This window comes from Mus caroli, chromosome 10 (assembly GCF_900094665.2).
Source record: "Mus caroli chromosome 10, CAROLI_EIJ_v1.1, whole genome shotgun sequence".
Classification (NCBI taxonomy): Eukaryota; Metazoa; Chordata; class Mammalia; order Rodentia; family Muridae; genus Mus; species Mus caroli.
In genome coordinates this window covers 118,969,158-118,977,076 of record NC_034579.1, presented here as the reverse complement: position 1 = coordinate 118,977,076, position 7,919 = coordinate 118,969,158, and positions in this window count along the sequence as shown.

Here is a 7,919-nt window from a genome sequence, read left to right as displayed (position 1 = left end):
TAAATATTGCCTTGAGGGAAGCCTAATGTAATTAGGGATGATAATAAACACTATTTAATTTTTAATCACTGCGAATGTGACTAAAATGGAATAGTTGTCCTTAGAAAGGAAGGAATAGTTAAATGCTACAAGCATTTACTAATGACCCTGCTGATACTGTTTTACGTAATCCTTTTTATTCTTGTCTGGCATAATTGACTTTGGCTTGGATGAAATTCAGAATTCCCAGATATATTTAAAATAATTATCATGTTGTATTCCTTCATTTTTTTTTTCTGACTAAATGGAGGGGAAGGAATATTTAAATGGTAAAAGAAAGAAGCATTGGACAAGACAAAAAAAAATGAGAGAGAGTGAGAGAGAGAGAGAGAGAGAATATGAGAGAGAATATGAGAGCATCTTGGAAACATTTCCTTCTCTCTGATCCCTAATGACCCCTTTTATATTACAATGAAGAAGCAAGTCATATCCTGTTTATTCTTGCTTGCTGCTGGGTAGCCACAGGCAAGTCCACTAATTAAATTCTGGCTAAGGTTTTTTTTTGTTTGTTTTTTGGTTTTTTTTGTTTTTTTTTTTTCGAGACAGGGTTTCTCTTTATAGCCCTGGCTGTCTTGGAACTCACTTTGTAGACCAGACTGGCCTCGAATTCAGAAATCCACCTGCCTCTGCCTCCCAAGTGTTGGGATTAAAGGCGTGTGCCACCACGCCTGGCTTCTGGCTAAGTTTTGTTGGAGGTATGGGAACAATTTAAATATCTCAACACTAAAAACACACAAATATCCTTATTTTCTACAACAATATAGTAAAATGAATGTATCTTTTTATTTTATATATATGGATGCTTTGCCTGTGGGTATGTCTGTGTTTGTTGCCTGCAGAGGTCAGGATGAATATCCCAGGGACTGGAGTTATAAACAGTTGTGTGTCCACATGCAGGTGCAGGGAATCTTAATTGCTGAGCCATTAAGATGAGATGTCTTCAGCCCCAAATTAAAGTATCTCAGAGTTGTAAAACTGCCTTAAGTTCTTGGCATGATAGGCTGTATTTAATCAAGTACAGATAAGTAAAACTATTTTTCAAATGCCTTATTGGAATATGCAGATTCAGACACAGTAGTTGACAAAGTGAAGATATTAAGTTATTGTGTGGAATTTAATGACAGCATCTAAAAGTCATGACACTTTTTGTTTGATGTGCTGGGTCTAATTTATATGTAAATACAGTCTCTGTAGTATTACCTAGACATTCAAATGCTGTCTGAATGGCTTATTCAGGAAACTGATGTAGATCTCTCAGCATTGTGCTAGAAAGGACTTCTATAAAGTATAACTTATGTATATTTTTAAAAATATAAAGACCACATACAATGATTTTGGTTGAAGTAGGTTCAATTCATATTGAGGTATGGAATTATAATTGATTTTCAGTAAAGTTACTTTGGTACCATTTCTGAAATTTTGTAGGAGAGTTGGTAGCTAGAATAAGAACAGTAGCAGATTTCTGTGGTGAGCTGGAGGGAGTTAGGAAGGCTCCACTAGTGCTAGGGCATAAGAGATGGTACTCCAAATGTGGCATCTTGGCATGTTCAACATTTTAAGCTGGAACAACTGAGAAACCACAGTAGGGAACGGTCTCTCTTATTTCTCTGTTGAATACCATCATGTGGCAAGTATTGATCCCAGTGCCCAGGGATGTTAGTTAGAGTGGCTGAACAAATGAGCCTTGTCAACTCTCCGCTACAGAGAATACTGTGATTGCATCATGCTCTATAAGAAGACGTCTGCATAACTGTCCTTTCTTCAACCATGAAACAGAGAGCATAAGCAAAGACCTAGATGTAAGACCCCAAACTACGAAAATTCTAGAGGGCAGAATCTTTGATGTTCGTCTCTTCAATGGTTCTTTGGACGTCAACCCAAAAGCTCAGACTACAAAAGTAAAAAAATAAATAAGAGCTGAGGCAAAATCAACAGGATAAAAAGACAATAGCCTGAGAGCCATCACAATATATACGTGAGCTACATAACTGACAAGGAGGTCATATTATGAAGAACTCTTTCAATAGCAGAAAAATAATGCTGTTCAAACTAGGCAAAGCATTTGAATGTATTTCTCAGAGGCGACACAAAGATGGCTACTACGTACATGTCGGTGTTCAATGTCATTAACCACCAGGGAAGAGCAGATCTCTCATATTTTTTAAGGATCATCATTCTTTTTTTTTTTAAAGATGTATTTATTTATTTATTTATTTACTTATGTGAGTATGCTATAGCTGTACAGATGGCTTTCATGTAGTTGTTACGAATTGAAATTTTTTAGGACCTCTGCTTGTTCTGGTCAATCCCACTCACTCTAGCCCAGAGATTTATTTATAAGTACACTGTAGCTGACTTCAGATCAGAAGAGGGCATCAGATCTCATTATGAGTGATTGTGAGCCACCATGTGGTTGCTGGGATTTGAACTCAGGACCTTCAGAAGAGCAGTCGGTGCTTTTACCCGCTGAGACATCTTGCCAGCCCAAGGATCATTATTCCTAGAGAGACGAGCTGAAACCAACATTGGTGAGAGTATTGAGAAAAGCAAACCCTAAGCATGTAGATTGGGCCAGCCATTATAGAAACAGTATGGTAGTTCTTAAAAGGTTTAAATATAAAATTAGCAAGTGGTCTCTTCTGAGCATGTACTCAAAGGAGAAAAAATTTTCATTTCCTGAAAGATATTGACATTTCCAGTTTAGTTGGAACATTTTTTTATAATAATCAAACATGGGACAACCTTTACATTCATCAATGGATAGATGGATAGAGAAGGTGTGACATGGCATGTCCTTCACACTCATCAGTGGATAGATGGGTAGAACAGATATGGCACACAAAGGAATGTATTCACCCTGAGAGGAGAGAGATACCACTCTTTGTTACAACACAGCTGATACAGAGAATATTATATTAAGTGAAATAAGCCAAACACAGCAAGAAAAGTTTCTATGATCTCATTTATGCATAGATTTTCATCAAGCCAAATACACAGAAATAGAGAATAGTGTAGTAGCTACCACAGATGTGGGTAGTGGAAAGGGTGAGGGGATATAGAAAACAGGTCAGAGGACCAAGCTTAGGGATTTAACACAGACCATGAGGACCAATGATAATACTGAGGAGTTAAATTTTAGCTGTTTCTGTGACCCTACCCATAATTATGTGACAAGGTAAACAAGGGTCTGCTTCACTTTTGTGACATTTTGGTATTTCTGTGTATCTCATAACTTATAAACCTTATAACTTATACATAAATAAATGTAAATAGACTAATTTATTTTTGTGTATGATGTGTGTACTTATTTGTGTGATTTAGATTTCTGAAGGCTCTCACATCATAAAAAAAACCTTGTTAAATGAGCTCATTAGTCTTTTCTCTTGTTAGACAATTATTATAAAGGTATCGACTATGACTCTTAGGACAAATAAGGAAAGAATATTATTTTCTTGTTGGACCCTACACAGTGTGTGCAATTTTAAATTCTAATTTCCATGCTTGTTGGGTGGAAATGGCTGTCTGGAGACATCAGCTGGGCTCTGGCTGGTTTGTAGCAGATGAACAGTCAAGCAACACAACTTAATTAGCATTAAGCACTTGAGCAGACTCTTGGATGCTCCAAGAGATTCACCCCCACAGTGTAGACAGTGCATAGCTACATGTTTCTTTTTACTGCATGATAAACACAGGGGCTTGCCGATGCTCCAGTACTGTCATGGTCCTATGGTCGGTCAACCATGGGCTCATCTCTCCCTTCACCTGCAGGGCATCTGCTTTCCACTGAGTAAAAAGTATGGCTACAGAAGGGGTTATTAGGTAATTGGTGTTAGTCTTACTGCTCAGGCTATTTCTTCACAGGCTTTGGGTATGAGCAGTTCAAGACAGCCTTTGCTGAGATCCACAGATCTGAAGCCCTCAGTACCAGAAATCATAACTCTATGATGATAGTTTGTGATGCTTAGAAGTGGAGTGTCCTCAGCAGAGCAGCATCTTTTGTCAGTGGATGGTAGTTATGTAGAGACTCGTACTTGGTCAAAGCACAGACAATAAGTGATAGCAGAATGCTCAGCCTCAAATGTGGCATCTACATCACACTCCCTTTCCTCCTCAAGGCTCAGGGGACATACAGAAGAGATACAGAAAGCTTGTAAGAGCCAGGAGGACTGGAGTGAGTCTCCTGGACAGGACAGGGTGGCCACACTCAAGAGCTTGCAGCAACCATAGCTGCCTGCACAAGATCTGCACAGGATCAGGCCAGTCAGCATTCCAGTGTGGATAGAGGAGGCTGTCACAAAGCTGCTAGGGGAGAGCCAGTTTTCTTCAGGGGTGTGGCCCTCGTAGATTGCCCCAGTGGATGGCCCCACACCCATGTGCATCCAGCCCACAGTAGTTGGGATTATGGGGGTGGGCAGGAGAGAAAGTTGGGAGGCAGACATGTGTTTGAGGTAGGATCTAGGAGGATCAAGTGGGGAGTGGATTTGACCGAAGTACAGCATAGACATGTAGGGAATTATCAAAGATTTTATATATATATATATATATATATATATATATATATATATATATATATATATATATATATATATATATATATATATATATAAAAGATCAGGCATTGATCTTTTGCCTGAAACCTTCTCCTTGAAAGCAGACACCCCAGGAGTTTAGACCCAAACTTATTTGTTGTAATATTGGAAAAGGCTGAGGTACAAATCTCTCTAGGATTTTGACTACCAAATGTAGGATGGGGCTTTGAGGCATTGGAGGGGTTGTTTGGTTTCTTCTATGATGTAATGCCCACGGTTTTGCATATTTTACACGGAGTTAAACAACACACAGAAAGATAAACAGTAATGAGAATATAGAGTCATTAGAAGCGAGAGTAAGAATAAAGAGTATAGAGTTCAGAGACTGGGAACAGGCTCATAAGAGTGAGTGACTGGAGAGACTCACATTCTTTTTTAATGAATGTAGATGGAGGGAAGAGCCGATGCCTAGAGATGGAAATGGTGTGGACCCTTATTTGATTGACACATGGGCTGGTACATAACTTTGGACAACCTGCCCTTACACTGGCAGATCCCATAATTTTAAGCAGACATTCATCCTGTTGTGCATTTGCATGAGATAAGTATATTTTGTTTGCTTGCTTGTTAGTTTTTTGATGGTCCCTTCAAGGACAGATTCGTCTTAACTGTGCTTATGTTCAACATTGGTCTCATTTTTAAAACATAAATTTAATTTATGTGTAGGTGTGTGTGCCAACTTGACTATATATATGCCAGGTGAGTGCAGGTGCCCAAGGAGGCCAGAAGAGGGCATCTCCCTCCCATTCCCTTTTGCTTCCTTTGAGACAGGGTCTTACTATGTCACCTTGGCTAGCTTGGAGCTCTATATGTAGACAGGCTGGCCTTAAACTCATCTGCCTGTCTTAGCCCTGTGAGTGCTGGGGTTAAAGGTACGTAACACCATACCTTCCCCCAATCTCTTCTTTACCAGGATGTGACTGGCCATGAATCACCCACAGGAGGGGAGCTGCCCTGGTTGCTGGGCCATCTCTATGCTTGCTGTTTCCCATGTGGTGCATCCTACTCTTTCTTAACAGAATTATAATGTTCTTGGGAAGCTTGAAGTTGGGGATTGCCAATGAGATCCCAGTGTCTGTTAAATGTTCGCACAGATGTGTAGCATCTTAAACTAAGAAGCAACCAAGCTGACAGGATATTCTAATAACTTATCAAACCGGCAGAGTTAGAGTAAAGATGGAGGGACTTGAAGCTAAAGTGTTAGGGTGATCTACTGGAGCAAAGCTGTTACGTGGAAGGATCATGCTGGACACACATGACATTTCCAGAGGATGCTTGCAGGGAGTCTTGTGTGAGTGAAGACTAGCTGGCTCTCCCCCACCCACCAGGACAGAGGTAGCCAGATGCCAGAGTTTGTTTCCAGATGCAGTTATTTTGGGGGTAATGGTTAAGTGTCTAGATGGCCCTCATGTGACACTGGCTGTCGATTTTTTTTTTTTTTTTTTTTTTTTTTTTTTGAAAAAGGGTTTCTCTGTGTATCCCTGGCTGTCCTGGAACTCACTCTGTACCAGGCTGGCCTTGAACTCAGAAATCCGCCTGCCTCTGCCTCCCAAGTGCTGGTATTAAAGGCGTACGCCACCACTGCCCGGCTTGGCTGTGGATTTGTGTGCCCACCGTACCCTTTGGCTAAAAGAACTTGAATAAATCAAGTGATTTTTCTTGAAGCTACCTGATTGGTGAAGGCACATTTTGATAACTCTCTAACAGGAATCAGAACCTCAAATCTTTTTTTAAGTTATCATTTTTTTTTCATATATTTTCATCCTATCCCCCCCACCCTGAGTATTCCTCCATATTCTCTCCATGTCTGTACCCAGCCAACCTCACGGTCTCTCTCTGTCTCCTCCATCGCTGTCTCTGTCTCTTTCTCCTCCCTCCCTCCCTACTTCTCTCCCCCCTCCCTTCCTCAGAAACCAAACCAAAGCCAAACCAAAAACAACCCAACAAAGGATAAAGAACAACAACAACAAAAAATGAAAGTCAAAACAGAAAAAAACAAAAGAGGAAGGAGGAAGAGGGAAAGAAGGAGGAAGAGGAGGAGGAGGAGGAAGAGGACCAAGGAAAGAGAGAAAGACAAAAACAAAACACCAAACAAAACCAAAAGAGCACAAAGAAACAAGGAGTCTGTTTCCTGTTGGCCAGCTATTCCTGGGCATGGGGACTGACCTGAAGTGTGGTTGTTACATCCAATAATATTCCTTTAGAAAAAGCTGTTTTTTTTTTTTCCTTTTCCCAATTGCAAATAGCTTCATGGTTAAGGGTGGGACTTTGTGTCTGGTTTAAACCTGTGCAGGTCTTGTGTGAGAGGCACAAATCCTGGCTCTGACAGCTACTTCCCTTTTATCCAATGGCTCCTTCAACCTTCATATCCTGAGGGGATGAGCAACGCTGGTGACTGCTGTTTAGCATGTTTATTTATTTATGGATGATGTCAGACTGGAGTGGCTGGTAGAGAAAATGTTTAGCTTTGTGTAGGACTAGCAAAAGTTAGAAAAATTTAAAATCAATATCTCATTCCCTTTGTAGAGCAAACAAACACAACTTAAAAACAATACGAAAGTAATATCACTGTGCTGTTCCATCCCCTCACAAATACCACAGCACAAGAGTGTGAGGAGTAGCTCCTGATGGCTCAGGGTGTGTGAGGTCCTGGGTGAAAGGCCCAGCATCCCTGGTCCGGATATCATTTTGAAGTCCAAGCAGGGCTTAGACTCACACTATTCCCTCTGCCTTGGCCTTGGCTCTTCTCTCAGTACTTGGTAATCAAGTACTGAGATTTACAGGGGTGAGCCTCCATGCTGGCATAGCCCAATTCTCTTTGCTACTCCCAAGGGCATATCCTTTCCCCACCCCCCTGCATCTGTGAATGATACCATGGTCTTTACATAGTATAGAAGAACAATATGCAGGCTGCCTCCATCTTTATAAGATGATACGGGTTAGAAAACAAAGCCACCTATCATTTAACCTCATCTTAAAAACAAGTTCTGTCTTAGTCAGGGTTTCTATTCCTATACAAACATCATGACCAAGAAGCAAGTTGGGGAGGGGAGGGTTTATTCAGCTTACACTTCCACATTGCTGTTCATCACTGAAAGAAGTCAGGACTGGAACACAAGCAGGTCAGGAAACAGGAGATGATGCAGAGGCCACGGAGGGATGTTCCTTACTGGCTAGCTTCCCCTGGCTTGCTCAGCTTGTTTTCTTTTTTTTTAATTTTTAATATTTTTATTACATATTTTCCTCAATTACATTTCCAATGCTATCCCAAAAGTCCCCCATAGCGCCCCC